Source organism: Microtus pennsylvanicus, chromosome 9 (genome assembly GCF_037038515.1).
Source record: "Microtus pennsylvanicus isolate mMicPen1 chromosome 9, mMicPen1.hap1, whole genome shotgun sequence".
Lineage (NCBI taxonomy): Eukaryota > Metazoa > Chordata > Mammalia > Rodentia > Cricetidae > Microtus > Microtus pennsylvanicus.
Window position 1 is genome coordinate 102,619,441 of NC_134587.1, and position 25,086 is coordinate 102,644,526.

Genomic DNA, 25,086 nt, shown 5'->3' on the forward strand with positions numbered 1-25,086 from the left:
AAAATGGTTCATCAGAATAGGTCACCAGAAAAAAAATCCTGTAATGAACTTGTCTCCAATACCAGGAATTCTAGTCTGAGCTTTCATTCCTTGCTTGGGTGTGACTCACCGCTGCTCCGACTTGTTCTTCATTCTTTTCCACATTGCCCAAGGGAGTAGGTCAGCCTTTAAAATTCCATTACCAGGACCCAATCTGGGATCCACTGATTTCTTCTTAAAAAGCACTAGCATGTCAGGTAACCAGACAATTTCATTCCCACGAATACTCTAGCCATGAAGAAACTCAGCAGGAGCAAAGCCAATGAAGAAAAGAAGTAACCTATTGAGTTTTTGAATGTTTGGTGCATTGGATCAGTCCAGGATTATAAAATCTAATCTTCCAGGCCGGGCGATGGTGGCACACGCCTTTAATCCCAGCACTCGGGAGACAGAGGCAGGCGGATCTCTGTGAGTTCGAGACTAGCCTGGTCTACAGAGCTAGTTCCAGGACAGGCTCCAAAGCCACAGAGAAACCCTGTCTTGAAAAACAAAAACAACAAAACAAAAAACAAAAAAAAACGCAATCTAATCTAATCTTCCATTTATTAACAGGAAGGTAGATGCAAGTCTTTTCATAATATTCTGCCCATTGATTCTGTAAGTTAAGAAAGCTACTGGTCTCTGGTGCGCATGCTCATTAGTCATTTAGCCAACACATGGAGTTTCAACAATAACATAAAAAATTATTCCTTGGTAATAAGGAATTAAGACACTACCACCAGGTCATACATCATCATGGCTGATGCCATGTACACCCAGGGTGGCTTCTTAAAGTTCCGGTTGAGGCATTTGAACAATAAGAAAGGGTGGCCTGCAGCCTCCTGCACCACCAAGAAACACACTGAAAAAGTATGTTTAAAGGCATAAAATGTCCTTCATATGCATTATTCAGTGTTCGTTGACATTTTATTTTGTTAAATAAATTTACATTTTATTTCTATTATTGGATTGTGGACTATTAATATATAATATTTAAGTTTTTAGTGCCTTTAAGAAAATCCAAGTTCTTTAAAGTTAAAAATATAATTGCATAAAAATGAATTGTATATTGTAGTAATATGGAGTGGCGGGGTTGCGTCCCCAGCACCGGGCCGCCCCCACGGCTAGCTTATGCCCCGAAATAATTACACAGACACTGTATTCTTTTAATCACTGCTTGGCCCTTAGCTCTAGCCCTTACTGGCTAATTCTGATATCCCAATCAACCCATCTCTAATAATCTGTGTCTGTGAGCACCGGTCTTACCGGGAAGATTCTAGGTCGGAGCTTCATTGCGTGTGTCTGCCTGGGAGCGGGGCATGGCGTCTCTGCCGAGGCGTCTACTCCGGAGAAGGGAGCTGACCTCACTTCCTCTTCCTCCCGGCATTCTGTTCTGTTTACTCCACCCACAGGGCCAAACAGTTTCTTTATTGCTTAACCAATGAAATCAACAGATTGATATATGACACTCCCACATCAGTATATTAATAAGTTATTAATTATTATGGATTTATTTTATTATTTATTAAAATCAGTAGTAGAGTAGGAACAGATAAGATGTTAAACCTGATTTGAATTACACGTGAGAAATGTGTATTCAAACAATCCATTTGGAAAGGTGTGACCGAAACATTGAGATGCAATTACCGAGTGAGCTACCTATAAGCTGGCAATTGTCTTAGGCAGCAGTAACACTACTTTTGCCAACATTTCTTCTGAACAGAATTCTGTTAAGTAATTTAAACCCCAGTGTCTGGGTCTAGAGTTTGAGTCAAGTATGTGACTATGAAGTCAATCACAAGTATATTCTCTTAGGGATGCATGTAGCTCTTGATTAAACTCATTAAATATGATCTGGGATACCATTTGCAAACATACACTGGTCTGGAGAGTTGGGTATGTGGATAAAGTGCTTGCCATAAAGCTTGAGGATCTGACTTCAGATATCCAAAACGCATGTATAAATCTGAGTGCAGGTGATGAGCACCTGTAATCCTGGTCCTGGAGAGATGGAGACAGGCAGGGAGCTGGAGGTCACTGACTAGCTAGTCTGGCCAAAACAATGAGCTTAAGTTAATTAACAGATTCGGCCTCAAAGAATAAGACAGTGATTGAGAAAAACACCTGATGATGACATCTAACCCTCATAAGTACACACACTTTGATATGTATAGCCACACACACGTACATGTATGCACACAAATGTGAATTTATACATAGATGTATACACATAGAGATATATGTCCGTAATATTTTCTGAATTTTAACTAAATTTATTGAGGATACAGTTGCTGACATTTAATAAAAGTAGAGGTACTGAATTTTAAAACAGCATCCTTCAAGGATTGGCAGATCTTCCTAATTCATCCCTGAGCTATGCAGGCATTGCTGAATGTGCTAATAGTAGAACAGTGGTATCAGGTCAGTGTACTAGGTGATCAATAATTCTGAAACTCATAAAATAAAAGACCTAACACCATTGTAAAGCACACTTGGATTTCAGGTTTCATATTAAATTGACTCTTTATGGTTGTGATTCAAATAATAGATAAATTTTATATGACACATTACCACATTGGCTTGAAGAATAATTCAATGTAAATGTTTTTGGCTTTAAGCTAAAGATGGAAAATGTTTTTGATTTTGAAAATTAATTTTGAAAATGAGATACAAAGTAACTTGTAGCTGAAGAGACAGGTGTCATCTTATTTGTAAATGTACCTTTGTTTTATAACAAGCCCATTATCATTCCTTAGCTTCTAATAGGAATACCATGAATTGTACACAAAACTTAGACATAGCTTTCAATTTTTAGCTTTTGATGGGTAGGTAAAAGCATGGATGTGGAGAATATGTTTTGACTGTTGTCTTGACAAATGTCCTAAAATTTTTGCTTTTAGATGAAGTTGTATTTTAACTTATTCTAAGTTTACACAAAAATCTCAGCTAATTTATTATATGATCATGATAATTGTCCCAAACTCTCATCCAATATGGTTGATTGAAAATATCAAGATAAAAAAACTAATAAAAATGAGTTACAATTCCATTATAGTATATAAAGCATAATATATACATGATAGCATATAACATAATGCTTATATTATAATGTATATATCTATCATATATAATAAAAATAGTATTGTTTTCTCCAAGGTGAATTTCACTCAACATAATAGAATTATTGGTAGGAGGCAGAGGCAGGTGGATCTCTGTGAGTTCGAGGCCAGCCTGGACTACAAGAGCTAGTTCCAGGACAGGAACCAAAAGCTACGGAGAAACCCTGTCTCGAAAATCCAAAAAAAAAAAAAAAAAAAAAAAAGAAAGAAAAATAGAATTATTGGTAAGCAAGGCAGCTGGGATATTTGATTTTAGGTAATACAGGGAAAGAAAATGTGCTTGCTCTATAGGGTCCATTTGATCACTAATCACCCTGGGTCTGTGGTTTTCCTGCTGTATTTATTTCCATACTGCTAGGCAAGTTAAAAAGCATATCCTATAGGACTTCTGTGAGATATTTATGTGAACATGGTTAGTAATTTACAATCATGTGTTTAAAAACTGAAGTATTTTTGTGATAGAACAGTTATTGGCATTGGCAGATCACAAGAAAGGCACACACGCTTACCTTTTAGATGTCAGGGTTTATCTATCTACACAGCCACAAAGACCCTCCCAGAGCTGACTGGAATGTAGTTCTTCCCGAAATGAGATACCTCCAGGCCATAGGGAAACCCTTTATATTTCCAAACGTGTAGCAGGAGAAGAGAAGCTCTGCCTTAAGCTCAGGATAATGAAAATTGAAATATTTTTCTTGATCAGTAATTAATCTAATGCAAGAAATGACTGTTTTATTAATAGAAAAATTAACTAAACTTGATCATTCCTTTTTAGCAATTGAGTTCCAAGTAATTAAATGTTCAGATAATTATTTTTTCAATCTGCTGCCAGTCCTGTAAAGCAAGCTTTCTCCTCCTCCTTGCTCTTTATTAGAACCGCAAACCCTTTCACCTTAAATCAGGAGATTTAATGAGTATTAATGAGACTTTCAGATTCAAAGGGATGTTTAACAATGATGTTTTCTGAGACATTTAGGATAAAGAGCTGTAACTGCGTGTGTGTTTTTCTTCCTTTGGCTATCTGACAGTTCTTCTAAAAGATGTATTTTTAAGGAGATTTTGAACAAATGAACCAGCTGTCAGCCTTGCTTCGGAAGGTGTTATCCCAGAGAAGGTGCTGTGAGAAGTGGGGCAGGGGCAGGAACCGCTTTTCTGAGATCAAGTGCCCATGGCCTTGCCGACACATCTTTCTTCAGAGATACAGGATGCCAGTTTAGGTTAACTGTCTCCTTGGAGACAGTTACTATGCCAATGACCACAAACCAAATTGAATCCTCAGTGTTCTCATAGATGATAAGAGCCTTGTATGGAAATGACAACTCACAGAAATCTTATTTTTCTCCATTTCTATCTGATTTTTACTAGATTTATAGTTTACAGCATGAACTAATTGTATAAAATAATGAGTTTCATCCTTACTCTTCACACATATATTTAATATATCTTAGTCACGTTCTTTCCCCACATTGCCTTCTATTGTCTCCCCATTAGCACTTAAATGATGAAGCTTAACAGTGAGGGTCATGGACAAAGACTCCATCTGCAACAGAAGTCTCCAATCTAACCCAGTTAGAAAGCAAGTAGAGGTTTAATCTGTGGCATGGAGGTTGCCATGCTCAGTCTCTGTTGTACTGATGGTGTTACTTTAACACGGGTAAGCTACTCATGTCTTTTCTTCTCCCTTATGGTATGGAGTAAACTTTTTTGAATAATACTCTGCTTGTGACAATCATCTGCCTTCCAAAAAGACCGCAATCATCTTAAAACCTGTCAAACAAATATAGAACACTTCTTTGGTGGTTTTCACAGACTGACAACAGAAGGAAGTTAATACAAAAGACTGTTGGAAAAAACTTTTTTTTTAATTAAGAGTTTATTTGTGTTTTGTGTATGTGTTGTCTATGTGTGTATATGCCACATGTGTGGGGGTATCCAAGGAGACAAAAGAGGGACTGGAGTTACAAACACTTGGGGGATGCCTGAATGGATGTTGGCAACGAAAGTTTCGTCCCCTGGAAGAGCAACAAGTGCTCTTAACTAGGGAGCTGTCTCTCCAATCCCTGGACACTCCTTTAATCCTGATGGAATAAAAAGGAAGGGCGATGAAATCAAGGACCAAAAAGAATTCACAGCTGTCCTTTTGGCTTTGTGATGCCCTTATCCACTGGTGCTTATTGAAATAATGAAGACAACTGGAGTCTCTGGCCACACATACAGTTGGCAACCTTGCTGCTAGAAATATTCTACAAGCAATAGGAGACAAGACCCTACTTTCCTCTTCCTACTACTTCCTTTTCAATCTTCACATTATTAGAAAACCAATAGACATAAAAGAGATGGTCTAGGGAGTATAGCTAATATGAGTTTCAGACTTTTGAGATAAGAAAACTGACTTGAAAGGGATGAACTCTAGCTAATAGCAAGTGGACAAGTGACCGCACATCATCATAGTCATGGATGCTCTAAATTACATGTGGCTCCTGATATCTGTAGTTTTTTTTTTCAATTCAAAAATTTTTACACTTTCTCCCCTCCTCCCATTCCCCTACACACCCTCCCCCCTCCTCCTTCCTCCTTAAGAGAGGGCAGAGAACCCTGCCCTGTGGGAAGTCCAAGCCCCCCCCCCCCACATCTAGGAAGCTTTGCATACAAATAGACAAATAGAGTAGTGTCCCAAAAAGCAGCCCCCATTTTCAGCCACATTCAGAGAGTCCAGTTTGATTGCATGCTCATTCAGTCCCGGTCCAGCTGGATTTGGTGAGCTCCCATTAGAACAGGCACACTGTTTCAGTGGGTGGACCAACCCCTCGTAGTTCAGACTTCCTTGCTCATCTTCTCCCTCCTTCTGCTCTTGAACTGGACCTTGGGGGCTCAGTCCATTGCTCTGATGACAGAACTTGTCTCTATCTCCATCCATCCCCGGATGAAGACTCTATGGTGATATTCAAGATAATCATCAGTGTGATAGTGGGGCAAGGCCAGTTCAGGCACCCTTTACTCCGTCGCCCAAGAACCTAGCTGGGGACATCCCCATGGACACCTGGGATCCCCTATAGAGCCAAGTCTCTTGTCAACCCTAAAATGGCTCCCTTGATGTAGATATTTTCTTCCCTGCTCCTATATCCGCCCTTCCTCCATCTCCACCCTCCCACTCTCCCAAGCACTCTTCAGTCTTTCCCTTCTCTCTCCCCCTCTTTTTCCCCCACTCCCACCCCCATGCTCTGAACTTTTGCCCGGAAATCTTGATTGCTTCCAATTTCCAGGAGGATCTATGTATGTTTTTCTTTGGGTTGACCTTGTTATTTGGCTTCACTAGGCTTGTCAACTATAGGCTTAATGTCTTTTGTTTATGGCTAGAATCCACTAATGAGTGAGTACATTCCTTATTCATCTTTTTGTGTCTGGGTTATCTCACTCAGGATAGTGTTTCTATTTCCATGCAAAATTCAAAATGTCATTATTTTTTTACCACTGAATAGTACTCTAATGTTCATATATTCCACACTTTCTTTATCCATTCTTCCATTGAAGGGGCATCTAGGTTGTTTCCAGGATCTGGCAATTACAAATAATGCTGCTATGAACATAGTTGAACAAATATTTTTGTAGTATGATTGAGCATCTCTTGGGTATATTCCCAAGAGTGGTATTGCTGGATCCTGAGGTAGATTGATTCCTAATTTCCTGAGAAACTGCCACACTGATTTTCAAAGTGGTTGTATAAGTTTGCATTCCCACTAGCAATCCAGCAATGGATGAGTGTTCCCTTTGATCCACATCCTCTCCAGCAAAGGCTATCATTGGTGTTTTTGATTTTAGCCATTCTGACAGGTGTAAGATGGTATCTCAAAGTTGTTTTGATTTGCATTTCCCTGGTTGCTGACGAGGTTGAACATGACCTTAAGTGTGTTTTGGCCATTCAAACTTTGTCTGCTGAGAATTTTCTTTTCAGTTCAGTACCCCATTTTTTAATTGGGTAATTAGAGTTTTAATGTCTAGTTTCTTGAGTTCTTTATATATTTTGGAGATCAGATTTTTGTCTGATGCAGGGTTGTTGAAGATCTTCTCCCATTGAGTAGGATGCCTATTTGTCTTAATGACAGTATCCTTGCTTTACAGAAGCTTCTCAGTTTCAGGAGGTCCCATTTATTCACCTTTGCTCTTGATGTCTGTGCTACTGGGGTTATATGTAGGAGGTGGTCTCTTGTGCTCATGTGTTGCAGTATACTTCCCACTTTCTCTTCTATCAGGTTCAGTGTGGTCGATTTATATGGTTATACATGTCCCTGTAGTCCCTTTCCATTTATCCAGATTTTCCATCTCTGCTGTCCCTCAGTTTGTGTTTTCTTCATTACTTCCATTTCAGTTTTCAAGTCTTGAACTGTTTCCATTATCTGTTTGATTGCTTTTTCTTGGATTCCTAGGGTATCTTTAGGGATTTATTCCTTTCTTCATACTTTTTGTTATTCTTCTCATCCATTTCTTTAAGGGAGTTTTTTCATTTCCTGTTTAAGGAACTCTATCACTTTCATAATGTTATGTTTAAAGTCTATTTCTCTTAAGTCTTCTGGATTAGGGTGTTCATGTCTTCCTGTTGTATGTTCGCTGTGTTATCATGTTTTTCAGATTGTTGGAGGAATTCTTGTATTGGGGCCTGCCCATCTCTTCCTTCAGATGCCTTCCTGAAGGACGGATCTTCTGGTACAGGATCTAGGCTCCTTGCTGGCCAAAGACCTCGCAGGCAAAAGGGCACACTTGCTGGGTGCAGGTTCAGCGAGACAAAGAAAGTCCTGCAGCAGTTGCCCTCACTACTTTGTCCCCAGACCCTCAGTCCAGAAGCAGGCTGAGTTGGGGGATCCTATGACCCTCCAGATGGAAAGGAATGCTTGGAGGGCAAGCTGAGCTCCCTTTCTGGGTCGTCCACCTTTCCGCCTGTCGGGCACACACTCACCCCTCCGGAAAAACGGATCATCTGGTACAGGATCCGGGCCACTCACAGCCAGGGACCTCGCAGAAAAAAGGGCACACTTGCTGGTTGCAGGCTCAGTGGGACAAAGAAAGTCCTGGAGCATTCCCTCACCACTTTGACCCCAGACCCTTAACCCCGAAGCAGGCTGAGTTGGGGAATCCTCTGACCCCGAAGATGGAGAGGGGTGTATGCGGGGGCAAAGCCCTTCCGAAGGATGGATCTTCTGATCCAGGCCGGGCCACTCGCTGGCGAGGGACCACACAGACAAAAACAAAAACAAAAACAAAAAAAACCCCTGATATCTGTAGTTTTGCTGACGCTCTTTGCTTTCTTCCCCAACATCCAAGCACCACTCCTCAACCTACTCTGGGCCCTGGTCTTCACATTGCAGGTTTTACTTCATGAATGTGCCCACTTATTGCCCAGAGTCCTATCTTCTGACTGTGTTGAACTACCAAATTAAATCTTCTGATTTAATGTTACCTCCAATTACTTTCCCTGGTCCACTCACTGCACCTGTTCTCTATCCATACAGTCATAGATATCAGGGTGCTTGATTTGAATGTGAGAAGGAATCACAATCCCAAGGTCTGGTTTGTTTGTTTTAAATCAAGACCGCTTATTCCATATTGGAATATAAGAAGGGATAATTACAGGGACATCCTGCTCATTTTCTCTAACATTCACATAACTTTAGTCCTTTCATTTATATTTATGATAACGTGCAAAATACTTCTGCATGTATAAAAAATGATGAGTCAAGGTTCATCCCCACAAATGTATTTCTGTTATGGCATCATAACGTAAATAACAAAACAAAAAAATCCTATCATTTATTAAGCATGACATTTGAAAACTTCAGTTTTTTTTTTTTTTTTACTTTCTATATTCCCTTAGGCATGTTTAGCTTTAATTTAATTTTATTTTCAATTATTTGCAAAACATTAAATGTGCTTTATTTGGTTTTATCTTTGTTGTCCATGGAATGTCAAGCAGCATTGAAGCAATCTCATTAGTACACAGTGCTGGGACTCTACTCTGAAATGTTCTATAGCTTTAAGCCCTTGCTGCCCCCTCCTCTTCACAGGTGCTGGAAATGGTGCTTCCCTCACATGTAGGCAAAAGGCACAGTGTTTTTCGTCAACCGTTCAGCTTATGCTCTTGCCTCTTTCCAGTTACTGCTCCAGACGGTAACCAGTGGGGTGTGGTAGTGACTTTTCTCTCCATGGGGAAATAAGACACAGATTCTTTTGCATTATTCAAGAAGAATAACTATCAAGAAAAAAAGTAAGAAACATTTAATTTTCTGCAACTTTTCTAACAAAATTATATCCCCAAATATCCTCTTTCAAATCCAAAAGACATAATTATTATCTTTGTCCACTGTGGTTTTTAATACATTTTTTTCATTTTAATTAGGCTTCTCTTCACTAGTAGTTTTAAGTTATTCAAAATTCCATGAGACTGAATTTTCTTTTAGAGGTCACTCAGTAATTAAGAGATACCCTTTAAATTAGTAAAATATTTCAATTATACACATATGTGTTAATTGAAACCTAGTGGTTTTAAAGGAAAAGGCAGTGATTCAAGGATGGAAGAAAAGCAATTTGTAACACTATATTTATACAATTGGATGAATGAAGGGCATTGATGTGATTAAAGATTCCTTTATTGTGCTTTGGCCATTGCATATTCTCTATAGTTATTTTTGTCTTGATATTTGTTCTGCATGGCAGGTTACTTGGAAGTTTTTGTCCTATGGCATCCTGTAAGATCAGATGCGGGCTTGCCTCTTAATCAACACACCTGTTTTCCTGGGGAACACAGATTGCTTTTGTACCAGAGTGCACACTTGTGTGTGACCATGTTCTAGACATGTTCCTGGCTGAGAGACGACTCAGACTCTTGAGTCATGAGGCTTTACTTGGGGCTTATGCTCCTTCTGAGATTACACACAGATGAACCTGAGGATTCTGAAAGACACATTTACATTTTTTTCTTTTTTTGGTTTTTTCGAGACAGTGTTTCTCTGTAACTTTGGTGCCTGTCCCGGAACTAGCTCTTGTAGACCAGGCTGGCCTCGAACCCCCTAGAGATCCACCTGCCTCTGCCTCCTGAGTGCTGGGATTAAAGGCGTGCGCCACCACCGCCCGGCTCACATTTACATTTTTGATTAAAATTACTTTATCATTTTACTCTTTCACTTTCATTCCTTCAACCCTTCTATGTATCTGCCTTCTCTTTCAATTCATGGCCTTTGACCTCATTTCATTTAATTGTTATTGTCTATATAATTTTAGGACTAACCATTTGGTAATGGATGCCAATTGAAAGTCTTTTCCTGGGGAAGATTATTTCTCCTCCTTCTATCATTTTTAAATTGTTTATAGTTATTTGTCTTGGGTTAGGTTCCTGTAAGATTTTCCCCCTTCTATGTCAGTTTGTGTCACCTTTGCTCAGGTTTTGTTAAATAGGTGTGATGTTGAGTCTTTATAGGTGTATCTTCAACATTTCCAGGAGACAGAATCTCACAGCAGATATCCCATCCCTTTGACTCTTATAATCTTTCCATCTTCACATCCACAATGTTCTCTAACCTTAGGTACAGGAGTTATGTTGTAGATGGATCTGTTGCTTCTAGAAACTACATGATCACTTGTTCTCTGTGTTGGTTGGTTGTGGTTTTTTATAATGGTCTCTGTCCATTGCAAAGAGAAGTTTCTTTGTTGAGGGTATAAGAGCATTAATTACTTGTGGATATAAGGATAAATGTTTAGAATGAAACAGGGAATTATGTTGATTTAGCAAAGTGAGAATTACAGGTTCTCCTCCAAGACCCATGACACTAACTAGCTATGGGTGAGGTTAGGTTTTCCATACCAGGCATAATTTACCTCTAGAGTGGACCTTAAGTCTAGTTAGAAAGCTATTGCTTACTCTCAAGGTGTGGGTACCACTTTAGCATCCTTACATCATGCAGGTTGTTGCTAGAGTTCATAGGTATCATAGCTTTGTAGGACTACTGGTTTCTTGCTTTCCTCAGAAGCTTATGTGACACCATCTTGTACAATGAAAGCTAGTCTTTAGGGAGGAGGCTTTCATCTCAGATGCTCTGAGTCCTATGTCCAAAATGCTTGGTATCTTCAGCGATAAGGAATTATCTTCAACACCTGAGAGGTAAGGGTGGATAACAGAATTAGCCTCTAATATTATGGGAGAATCTTAGGTTCCTCTGACAACAACTCAAATGGGATTTCTTATGCCTGCTATTGGAGTTTTGTCAGATATACCGTGGCTCTTAGGGGAATCATTCCCAGGCTAAGTGGGGAAATTTTAGTTAAACTATATATGTGTACACAAACATATACTTGGACACATATTTAACATATCAGAATTATAAAATAGAAAAAATATTCCTATTTGTGGAATACCACATTATTAAACATGCTGTGTGCATTACTTATGCAGAAAAACCAGCACCAAGCCACTAAGACTCATATAAATACTGTTTAGCTATTGCAGTTTGTCCATAAAGTTTTTGATTTTGCTAACCCCTTCTAGATTATTGTTTGAGCCTGAAATACAGCTTATGGCTCCCAGTTTTAGTGAGGGTGAGGACTGGGGATGAAAGACCTAATCTAGACCAGATCAGACCAGAGAAGTTCTTTCATAGATGTGATGGAAGTCTCTCATCTCCTCCATGAGATCATCGCCATTCTGCTCCATTGCACTCTAGGTCACCCAATGCCATCTCCCGTTAGTCTGTCCCTTTTAGTGTAGGGTTTTCTTTATTTCCCACCACACTGTTGGTATCTTGTGCAGACATCGTGTTCTCTCATAGTAAAACCTCACATACAAAATTCCCCCATGCTCAGAAAGCTTTGCCATGAACTCTTCACTTGGGAAATTCTACTTTAGCTTTCTGCTTAAAAACTCTGTTTATCCATAATCTTCTTCCACCACACCGCAGCTTGACTTTTCCTATGTATTATTACTGAAAAGCTTTTCCCGTCATTGATGCTTCCACAATCTGTATTTGCTAATGTACTCTCATGATGATTTGCTTAAGTTTGCCTGACTTATTCTCATCTGGATTCCTTCTCAGTGCTTGTGACAGAGGAAGAACTCAAGATTCATGTTAATGTAATAAATAAATGAACTGAAAGAGAAACATTGAGAAGTCTATGAAATTTATATACCAGGTGTTTCCAAATTAGTAATGCTGTAACTACTATGATCATATTACAGAGATATAAGGGAACAGTGTTTTTGTACATCACAAAGTACAGACTCACAATAAGCCATTTGGTCATATATTACCAGTTTTCAGGGTTTTTTTTATAAATGTATTTTAGATTTCTTCTCCTTCTCCATCTCCACCTCCCAAAAAAACAATTGTTAAGCGTTTTCCATGTTCAAATACATTTATATAATATATATCACAATAAAGCCTGTGTGTAGTTAATTCTCAGTAGGTCAGCTATTGTCATTTCCAAATTTTATTCTAACATATACTAAATTTTAGCAAATTATTATAATGGTTGTTTGATTCTTATAATTCTTATTAAATTGTAATGAAAATTTTATTCTTTGAGAAATTCACACAAATAATACAACATTTTTTTAAAATATACTACACCACATACTCACTTTTTGGAACTTCCTCTGAGAACTTCTTTTAAGGTCTCCCTCCAACTTTCATGTATTCTTTATATTTTAGCCCACTGAGTCCAGTCAGTGCTATCTAGTGTGTCCATTGGAACTGCGGCAAGCTACTAGGAGCCACACCCCTTTGTCCTCTTAGCTTAGTTTTTACTGTGATTTAAAGAGTACATTTTACATTGTTATTTATTTACACCCAGGTGGGCATTATTATTATTTATATTTACTTTATGTCTATTAAATAATTAATATCCTACAGATACTTAAATAAAACAATTTAGCCTAATTGTTAGAGATAAGTAATTTTAAAACGCTGAATTCCTAAGTCAAGGATAACATGAATTTATAGTCTGTGTTCCATCGAGTCAACAGAAAGGAGAGTTTTGCTCTTTTGCCATTAATTTTTGGTTTGATGTCTTGCATCATAAAGCCTGGTGTTTAAAACATTTTAGAAATCACATTATTTTAACATTGATTTTAGTGCATTACTATTTGGAACAATTCTAGTCATTCAGTAGAAAGAAAAAACAAATGGCATACAGCTTTAGACTTGGTTTAAATGCTATAAAATAAAAATAGATTTAATTTTGATTTGAAAAAGGAAGTGATTGTAAAGGTGCCCTTCTACTTTTCGACCTTAAAATAAGAAATTAAATATATGGAAGAGAATAGATAATTTATAGTTTAAATCTTCAGTCTCACTTTTATATTTTATATTATTAAAGACACGTCTATTATAAATTCCCATTATTAATGAATTTAATTTGGAGTACTCCTCTAAGGTACAATGCAGTTCACTCTATAATTTTGAACATTTTTGTCATGTGTAATTTATATGAATATTTGCTCTTCTTTGGCTACCTTAAAATTTGTCTTTCCTAATACTTTATGATTGTAGAGGCATCTAATTATACTCCCAGTTAAATGATTTTCAAGAACAATTAGAAATATTTTCCAAATTGGCACAGAAATATAGAATATTTTAAATTGATACATGACTATATATAGATGGAAATTGTCCTTTTGTCCCTGGCTTCCCAGACTCTCTTAGTCACACAGAAACAATATGAATTACAACACTGTTTGTCCTATTAGCTCAGGCTTATTATTGACTAACTCTTACATTTTAAATTAATCCATTTCTATAAATCTATATATCACCAAAAAGCTGTGGCCTACCATTAAGGTTCTGGTGTTCCTGCGTCTTTCTCTTTCGGCTGTTACTTGGCATCTTCCTGACTCTGCCTACTCTCTCTATCTCTGTTTGGATTTCCCCCCTGACTTTATTGTGCCCTGCAATAGGCCAAAAAAGCTTAATTAATCAACCAATAAAGCAGTACAAATACAGAAGGACATCCCACATTAAATATGTGCAGTGTATGGGATGTTGTGAGACAAAGGTTCACTGCAAACCATCCAAGTCAGGGTTTCCAGAGAGGCTTTTTCTTTTAGAAACCTGAGCAAATAAATGTGGTCAAACATATCTGTAATCCAAACCCTCTTGAAATGTCTTAGTTTTGTTTCTATTATTTTGGCAAAACATTCCAACCAATAGAAACTTAGAGAAAGAAAGGGTTTATTTGGTTTACACATCCAAATCACCATTCATCATTGAGGGGGTGAGCATGGGAGCTCAGGTCAGGAACCTGAAGGCAGGATCTGAATGAAGCAGAGAGCGTGGAGAAGTGCTGTCTATTGGCTTGCTCTCCACAGCCAGCTAGCTAGCTAGAGAGAGAGAGAGAGAGAGAGAGAGAGAGAGAGAGAGAGAGAGAGAGAGCCTGCATTCAAACAGAGACAGAGTTTTAAGTCAAGAAAGTAAAAAAGTAAAAGACAGAATACACTAAAGCACTAAATGAAAGTTAACTTATACAATCAAAGAAAACGATCATGCTATTTGGATCATTTTAGTTTAAAAATAATTGAAAACTATTTTATTTAACCTACCTTACACTAAATGAAATTAGATTTCTTAATAGTGTAGAGAGACACAGTCTCTAAAATGGCAGGAGCAAATGTGAGATTAAATGTTTAATGCTCCTGTTTAAGTTTACAAGTCCTCGAGGAAATTATCTTCTGATGAAGCTGGGCAAGGCTGTATCACTGCAGAAAGAACGCACACATGAAGCAATGTCAATAAGAGAGGTAGCTGAGGATTCTGAGGAGGTGGGGCTGGGCCTAGAGGAAGAAAGGAGAAGGGGAGGGATGCGATTATATTTTAATTTAAAAAAGAAAAATAGGAGCAGTGTTGCTCTGTCAACTTCAAACATAGAGACCCATTCTTAATCACCATGATGTCACCATTTGCTCTTCAAGACTGGCAGAGGGGAAGTGCTGTAAGCTGTGACTGTAGTTTGGAACATTTCACTGTGAGTGCAGAGCAAGCTTCTCCAGTGAAAATGGACATGTGATGTGTCATTCATTCTTCTTTAGCAATGACCCAGTAACACCTAACCATTCTATGTCAGAAAACTTGGGACATAAGAAAATAAACAAGAAGCTTGTGTCATTCAGAAACCCTGGGTTCCCTAAAATGTGGGCTAAAACCAGTGTTAGGAAACGGTTAATGTTTGAGACTGTGAAAAGGAAGTCAGGGGTAATGCTGGAGGCATCAAAAAGATGACTCCAGGCACCATGTGTGGCATTCTCTCTGCAGTGACAGCCCCACCAGTCTCACCTAGTTCCACCCGAAGGTAATTTCCTCTGGGACTTGTAAACTTAACCAGGAGCAATAACAATTTAATCTCACATTTGCCGATTGGGATTTTCTTCTGCACTTTAGGATCCAGATGTCTCCAAACAATTAAGAAACTTTATATTAGTATAAAGGAATATTAAATAAAATAGTGTTTAATAATATTCTATTTAAGTGTCTATCTGTCATCTGTCTATCTATCATCTATCATCTATCTATCTATCTATCTATCTATCTATCTATCTATCTATCTATCTATCAATCTATCTATCTATCTTCTTCTTCATCATCATCATCATCATCATCATCATTATCTATCTATCTATCTATCTATCTATCTATCTATCTATCTATCTATCTATCTATCATCTGCCTAAATGCATAGTTACAAGTCGCTCATTCCATTTAGTGTTTCTCTTGTGCATAATAGTTCAAGACTATATAAACTAGTTTTTTGGGAACTATTTTAGTAGCTTTAAACATTAGCAAAAAAAGCGCAAAATAGTGAGTTTTGTCATGGCGTGTTTGTGTTTTGTTCTACTGACTTCTACCCTACTCCTCCTCTTTTGGTTGTCCTCCTGAAATAACCCCCTTTCTGCCTTTGTTTCTCATGTAACCTATTATCCTTTCCTTCTCCCCACTCTTCCTGTAGATTTCTTTTCCACCTCTCATGGTCTCATTTTCTAGCTTAATGATTTACATGTACATGCTTATACACACATGAACACACATACATACATACACACATTAATATTTAGGGTCTTCCTCTGAGATAAAACATACGGTGTTTTCTCCTCTTGTCTGGCTTATTTAGCTCAACATAATGGATTCCTCTTCCATTAATCTTCTGGAAAATATCATTTTGTGAGTGAGAAAGTTTTCTTGATTTACGACCTCTTCCATGTTGACTCTTAAATTAGACTTTTTTTTAACACTCATAGGATGGTGAATTATCAAATTCATCATCTTTTGTTTAGGAAGTGATATTGTATCTTGTAATTTTATGCTTTAATGATAACTTCACATTACAGCATTCTCTTCTTTAGTATCCACCAATCATACCTGTACACAGAGAAAATAGAAATCTGTTGTTTATATGTATTTTGGAGAAAAAGACACCATATCAAAATAATTACAAAAGCAGGAATATGTGGGGTAGAATTAAGATTAAAACATTATAAGAAAATAGTAACTTTAAAATTGTAAACACAACAATCAGGTCTATACACACATATTCACACATATTAATTACTTATAATCAGAATAAATATATCTAAAGATCTTTATTTGATCATGAATTCCAGATTGAAAAAAAAAGTAATCTCTTCCTATTCTCAAAAGTTTCTAGTGATGTTTTATTTTATATGTCAACCTGGTTGGGTCCCAGTACATAGAAATTTGACCAATATTTTTCCAGATATTTCTATGAAGACTTTTTCATGCAATTAATATTGAAATTGAACTTCGAGTAGTCAGTTGAAATTCTTAGCAGAACATCCCTGATACTCCGTCAGATTGTGGATGAACTAGTCCCCCAGAACTGCTCAAGCCAATTTCTTAAAATTAATCTCCATATCTCTACATGTAGTACTAATATCAAATACATTAAGCCCTTCTATACTGTACTGTGAAATTGGACACTAAATTCAAACCAACCTTTTCAAAAGCAAAATTCTGAAATTTGTGCCACGATTTGTTCCTTCGTATCGTTTTCCACCATAGAGATAATGTAAACAGAATACTGCAAGGCTGATATTGGGGTAATCTTACTCCTTTCCCTCATATGAAATTTGTTTTCTTTCTTTCTTTCTTTCTTTCTTTCTTTCTTTCTTTCTTTCTTTCTTTCTTTCTGTCTGTCTTTCTCTCTCTCTTTCCTTTCTCTCTCTCTTCTTTCTTTCTTTCTTTCTTTCTTTCTTTCTTTCTTTCTTTCTTTCTTTCTTTCTTTCTTTCTTTCTTTCTTTCTTTGAGAAAAGGTTTCACTGTAGCTTTGGAGCCTGTCTTGGAGCTAGTTCTTGTAGACCAGACTGGCCTTGAACTCACAGAGATCCGCGTGCCTCTGCTTCCCCAGTGCTGAGACCAAAGGTGTGCTCTCACATGCAATTCTTGAATGTACCTTTCCAATTCTACCTCCCAATTCACCACCATTCTCTCATTCCAGGCATCTAGTGTATCCTATCTGCACCACTACTATTATTTCACAGTCTTTATTCCACTAAAATCTATTTTTGGCATCGAATTTTTAAGAACACAAGTTAGATTTCATGCCTGCAAGCTTTCAGTGTCTGTGGATATCCAAATGGTAAAGACACCATGGATCGATCTCAGTGGAGTTCTTTCATTCCCCACTCCTTCCTGTGGCCAGCTCTCCCTGCCCTGCTGTGTTGCCTCTCTTTCTGCTCAATCTCCTTCCTTATGCTCTTTCCCCAGCTGTTCGTTCTTTCTGAAATTCTTCCACTGCAGGTGATCATCTGTCTCCTTCACAGGATCACCCACCTAAACCACCTTCCAGCTAGTCCGTAGAACAACATCTTTTGAAACAGTCTATTTTGCTTTTTTCCCTTGAATAAAATTTAAATATTTTTTATCACATTAGCGTGTGTGTGTGTATGTGTGTAATAATGTATGCATTTGTATGAGTGTATGTATGTGCTCGCATGTATGTGTGTGCATGAGTGTATATGTGTATTGTGTAAGAATGTGTGTGTGTATGTACCAACGTAAGGGTGAGAGTTACAAAGAGGGTTATTTGCACAGTCAATTTTTCTCCACCATGTGTGTTCTAACGCAGCAGCCTCAGTTAGTCAAGCTTGGTGGTGAACAACTTTACTCCGAGTCGTCTCAGCAATTTTTGTCTTTTTCTTTATCCTTAAGAGACTATAAATCTTTTAAACTTGGAATTTTTCCTGATTTGTTTTATTAGTATACACTCAGTATTTGGGTTGCAGAATACCTTCAATTTTTCAAGAAATTAATAAACAAGAAAACATATGCTATTATTTTCTCAAAAGTTACTGTAAAAGAAATTCAGTTAATAAACAATTAAATATTTCTTGGGCTAACAAGATGCCATGGTAGCAATGAAACTATGAACAAAAATATGCATTATTGAACTGTACATGTAAGAAAACAGGGATGACTTTGCTATGCAAAAAGTATATAAACGGAACAAATGCAAGACATTTGCCATATAGAAGAACTTTATATGGAACTGAACGAGCATGTGATCCAACTGGACTCTCTGAATGTGGCTGACAATGAGGGCGGATTGAGAAGCCAATGATAATGACACCGGGTTTTGATTCTACTGCATGTACTGGCTTTTTGGGAGCCTAGTCTGTTTGGATGCACACTTTCCTAGACCCAGATGGAGTGGGGAGGGCCTTGGACTTCTCACCGGGCAGGGCACCCTGACTTCTCTTAGGACTGGAGAGGGAGGGAGAGGGGGGATGGGGGTAGTGGGAGGAAAATGGGAGCATGGGAGGAGGTGAAAATTTTTAATAAATTAATTAATTAAAAAAGAAATAAACAAAGGAGAAAACAAAAAACTCAGAAAATAAATTTAATCACGCAGAAGTAATACCTTGTTACTTTCTGAGTTACTTGGATCATATTAAGATGGTGTCATCCTTGATAGTTCTTTTGTAAGACATCTCAGAATAAATAATGTTCACAATAATGTTTTATAAACATCTAGACAGGAAATACTATAAATACTCAAAACCAGAAATACTAAGCTGAATCAATTTTTATGCAGGACATACAAGAAATAACAGCATAGAAAGCACAACAATAAAGGACAGATACTATGCCCAGGAACATACCAGAACCATCGTTCTTGGGATATAGTCACCTAGGAAGGTCTTAGAGTAAAGGCTACCGAAGGATGGAGGACAAGTCCCAGGCAGAAGACGCAAAAGTAAAGGCACAGAGGTGAAAAGTCGTCATGAATACGTTAGCATTTTGTTTCTGCTTGAGTATAGAGTTTGGGGTATTGCCTAATGAGCAGAAAAATGAGGACATTCACGAGTGCCAGAACACACACACCAAGAATTTATTATCAACATATTAAGGGACTAGTAAAAAATTTAAAATAGAACAAAGCTGTTTTTATGTCCACTTCAGACATGTTATAGTGTTAATATACTAGACATATTCACTGAAACAAAACAGGAACTTGGAATTCAGCACAAGCTAAAAAATTTTTTGTAGAAGTTGTGCAAAAACAGCTGTCTAAAACTTAGCAATGGTGGTGAGGGTGTACAGAATGGAAATATTTGAGAAGAAAGTGAGGCAAATTTCACAGGTGTTTACTTTTGAGACATTGTAAGCCTATTAAATACTTCCAATGTCCTCTTGCTAGATATGAGCTATAGGATTTAGAACATATGATAAAATTAAGCACACATAAGTCAGTTCCCTGAATGGGATTGTTAAAAATCCATAAAAACTGTGCTACTGGGATGTGAGGTGTTTCCTAGCAGTCATTTCTCATTTTATTTGAATCTGCTGCTCATATCCGCAGGATAGTCTTCCAGGAAATAGATTTCTATTTGCTTAGAGCTTTAGCCTTTAAATATTGTGCCTTTCTCTTTCAGTTATGGTACATATTGTGAGGTCAGATGACATCATAGTTCTGTTCTCAATTCACTAATGGGAAAAGTGAGATGAAAATATTTACTCAGCGTCCCGATATTCTTAGTATTGAAACTGCGGCTCTAACAAAATTCTAAGTGCCCATGCTCGTGTGGCTCCTCAGAAGGCCACTGCATTCATCTTTTTATGAGTGTTTTTCCATACACCTTCCGTGCTTATGAAATGAGTGTTTTAGGAAAGAATTATTAATATAGCATATTCAGTGCATATCAGGCACATAGTATGCTGAAAGGGGCCTGATGATCCTTGTGCAGGAATAAGTTACATCCACTGTTTCTATTTTCTTTGCTCACCGAAGGAGAAAGAGGAAGGGGGAAATTACCCCTCTACATTAAAATATAGCACTTCAATTTTATTACTTTGTCATTTGCTGTATTTGAGAGCTGATTTTATGGCTTTAGTGTGGTTATAAACACCTAAAGCAACATTATGAATCCAAATGGAAATGTGTGATATTTTTATGACACCATTAAAGTAAGGATTGAGATTTCGTAGGTGATGTTGGCCATTTAGTAACTGTCATTTCCTTTTGGGTTTCATTGTGTCACTGTCTAGGATGTGTTTTCTAGGGATACTTTAACTCTGGTATTCAGATTTGAAGGTAGAATCAGAATGCTTCAAAACTAAAAAACAAAATGAAGTGGACATGAGAAGAGATTGTTTGTTAGTGTTGATGGTGCACACCTTTAATCCACACGCTGGAGGCAGAGGCTGGCAGTTCTCTGTGAGTTCAATGTCATCCTGATCTACACAGCATGTATGTCAGCCAGGGACACACAGCTAGCTCTAGTCTTCAAAACACAGCAAAGCAGCAAAGATTCTGTTTCCTCTTCAGTTGTGCACAGCTACTTACAGGGAAGATGTGTACATTGTGATTTACCTATCTACCAGTCAATCCTTTCTTCATAATGTTTGTGAATATTAACTAGGAGGATACTTTCCTAAATTGCTGTCTGTCATTGTCCACCTGTCTTCACATATCCTCTTATTTTAATAATAGCCCTTTATGCTAAAGAAAAGATGTTATAATTCTGTTAATAATACTGGCTTAATCATGGAGAGGAAATAAGTCATGCAATTGTTTTAAAGTACTAATAGTTAAGGAAAATATTGCTGAGGCATTGAAGTGCATTAATACCTAGGCAAAGCAAATTTTATATAATGTTTTGAAAAGATTGTGTTTTACTCTTATTTTTTATTGTGATACATTAAATGTAACATTTAAGTTTTTGTTTTAACAATACATTGCTGATTATTAAATGATATAAAGTCTTAGCATAGAACTAATAAGATATAACAAGACATTATAAAAATACCCATTTTTGCCAAAGTATGGAAAATAAGTATCTGAAACTTGGAACTATATGGTTACAGAGATTATTTTGTTGTTGTTGTTCAGAGAAATGCATTTGTATTAATAATCACCATTATCAGTAAAAGATATAACCAGCTTCAATTAACTAATAACACTAAAGTTTTAATAATTATTATTAAGAAGTAACAAATAGTGGCAACTGAACACTAATATAATTCAAAGCATCATCATTGATATTTCTATCAGTCAAGGAAATTATCAATATATTAATATATTAACCCCTGACAATTTATTCACTATTCCCAAAAGAATCTAATTAAATCTAGATACCAACGGATGAATATAATAAAAGTTAGGTACATACGTGGTGTGTGTGTGTATGTGTGTGTGTGTGTGTGTGTGTGTGTGTGTGTGTGTGTGTTTGTTTATTTACAAGGTAAGCCCAACAGAGACTGCCACGCTGACACTCTTACAGCCAAAAGGAAAGTCATTATTGCCTGCTGACAGCTGCATGGGAACTTATCCAAATCATGCAGAACCAAGCCCTCCAGCTCTCTTTCTTTTATATACAAAACCATATCCTGGTTGACATATTCCAGTTAACAAGAAGTGGAACTGCAGAAGACAAAAGCAAGGTTGATGCCTTTAGAGACTTTTTACTCGGAGTCTTTCATGGAACTCTTTCCTGTAATTCTTTGTTCCCATCTTGGCAGGTTTTGGGGGCCAATGTAGTGGGTTTTTAAGGTCAGAATGGTGCCTCTAACATGTTGTCAGTCATGCTATGATCTGAAGCCTGTATATATATATCAATTCTCTTCATCTTTAAAGAGACATGTAATCACAAAATTTCCAGAAAAAAATGGATGGACTTAGAATATAAACACATGCTCTTCCTTATATTCAAAAATCTAGCAAATGAAACATACGCACACACTTGCACATGCACATGATTGATTTTATTATTCACTTATGTGTGGATACATGTGCACACGTGTGCAAGTTATTGTGGATGCCAAACGTCAGATCCCCTGGAGTTGTAATTACAGGTCATTATAAACTCTCTGACCTGGGACCTGGACTAAACGCAGGTCTTCTGGAGAAGCAAGAAGCACTCTTTACATGTGGGTACAGTGTAACATGGTGAAGAACAAAGAAGGCTGAATATTGGAGGAAGAAGGGTTAAATGTAGGTAATGGACACGCTGTGGAGGCCTGAAGGAGGACATTTCTGTTCTGCTTTTTACATGATGAGGGGTGAGAGAATACAAATATTTTCAATTGTGGAAATTTGAGATCCAATGTGTTCGACAGTTTCTTCTTCAGATGACTACTTGATAATAAAGAAGGTCATCTATATGTTGGGTAGTCTTTGGATCTAGGTGAGTTCTGTTTGTGGATTTTTAAATCTTTAACATTTTATAACAATTTTTAAATAATATAAAAATAAAATATATAAATTAAAAAGCATTTTAAATTATATTCATGGTTAAATTTTAGCATTATTTGATCATTTTATGTCTACTGTATACTTGGATATCTTAATAAATTGTATTTATAAAGTAATTTTAACCATTACTATCATTCTAGTAGGTCCTTAAAACTCAATAAATGCATATCACATGTAGAAATAAAAGTTGATGATGTTTCATTATTTTTGGTTAACTCAAAATCCAGTAAGAGAAAATTCAATGATAACTAAAATGAAATAGAATGACACCTGAGGCACCTTTGGCCTGTATTTGTTGGACTGTTTTTGCAGCCCCAGATAGCCCTTCATGCCTATTTTAGTTCTAGAAAACTTTCATTTTATAAACTATGAAAATGTGACCACTAGGGATTGAATTCTACATCTAGGCACTGACTTACCAGAGAGCTATAGAATCAAAAGACAAGTGTGGGCTAAATCTTGATCCTTTCTGCTGTATAACTGGATAATGCCTCCCTTCATTTATCATAGCAATTTATGCTGTATAGCTAGACAGTACCTACCTTCATTTATCATAGAAATTTCTGGAAGGAAATTTTGAGCTACACAGGGTACTTAATTTAACTATTTATTTAATCATTAGATTTTTTGTTGTTTGATTGATTGATTTGTAGTCACATAAGAATCCTAAGATTTAAGTTTAAAACAAGAAATTATTGTCAGAAGAAATCATTATTTTAAAATATTTTCTTCAGTACACACACACACACACACACACACACACACACACACACACACAATGTGTTTGAAAACAATCTAGCACATAGTCCTCCCCATTCAATACCTACCCTATTCCCACTACTTTTCCTACCCAACTTCAAGTATTTTCCTTTAAAAAAAAATACCTACTGAGCTCATTTAGTGTGGCCTGAAGGTTCAAAGATGTGGGACCATCTACTTGAGAATGGGTAGCCACTGAGGTCAGTATTCCTGAAGATTAGTGATGCTTCTTCCAATGCCATTTCCTGCTAATCACTACTTAGATAGAGGTGGGACTGAGGACTTGGTAAGACCCCCACCATTCATGATGGTTTTTTTTTTTTTTTTTGGTTTTTCGAGGCAGGGTTTCTATGTGTTTTTGGAGCCTGTCCTGGAACTAGCTCTTGTAGACCAGGCTGGTCTCGAACTCACAGAGATCCGCCTGCCTCTGCCTCCCAAGTGCTGGGATTAAAGGCGTGCGCTACCACCACCCGGCTCATGATGGGTTTTTGACTGTCGCAAGTGTTGCACATCCAATCTAAGTTACTGCAACTTCATGTGCAACTATGATGTTATGTCTGAAATGACGTTGTTTTACCACAGATATACATGCTCTCTGGCTCTTGCATTTTTTTTTCCTTTTCTTCCTTGATGATCCCTAAGCTTTGGGGATTGATAGAGAATGTCATACAGATGTCTCAGGGAGATCTGAGCATTCTGTGTAATATGACTTGACTGGTTGTTACTCTTTACTGACCCCCATCTATTGTAAAAAGAAGCTTCACTGATGAGGACTGATACATGCGATAACCTATGGGTTTAAAGACAAAAATTTAAGGGGCAATTTGTTACTATGTCTCTTTAGCAGAATAATATTAAGTTATCTTCTGGGGGTCAGCTACATGTTTGTAACAGTTAACCATTCAGCCATGAGTTCTATTTTACGCTTAAGCTTTATATCCAGTCAGAAAGTGGTTGGTTACTCCCATAATATTCTTGTTTGTTAAATAATCATGAAAAAATACTTAAATAGTTGTTGTGAGAAAAATCAAAAGCTAGCAAAGAGTGAATCATATTTTCAAAGAACTTCAAAATTGAATGACTTATACAGCAGTAATTTCCTTTTCATAAGCAGCAATATTCTCAGGCTTGTGTATATATTAGGGATTAGTATAACAATTTGTCTCAGAATTTCTGAAATACCAATTTTTTGAATCTTATTATTTGATATCAAATGGTTATAATCAGGCTTTTTACCTTATTATGAAGTCTATTAAATGTGTCATAGAATTTTGGCCTTAGCATTTTTATATTAGTCAGTACTGTGCTGCTAAATTTTACCATAGAGTGACAGCGTATAATTAAGAGATGTAGACCAGTGTGAAAAGTTAATTAACTGTGAGATGTGATAGACAACAGATAATTAAAAATTAAAATGAAATTAGTTTTGAAAAATTTAAATTATATTTTCTCC

The 25,086-nt window shown here is 37.0% G+C and overlaps 1 protein-coding gene and 1 pseudogene across 10 annotated transcripts in view; one reads left to right on the forward strand and one right to left on the reverse strand.

The window, feature by feature from the left end:
- Positions 1-25,086, forward strand: part of Marchf1 (membrane associated ring-CH-type finger 1) — an 814,098-nt gene that overhangs the window by 167,631 nt on the left and 621,381 nt on the right. The window lies entirely within an intron of this gene.
- LOC142857056 (oligosaccharyltransferase complex subunit OSTC-like) lies at positions 225-8,209 on the reverse strand (annotated as a pseudogene).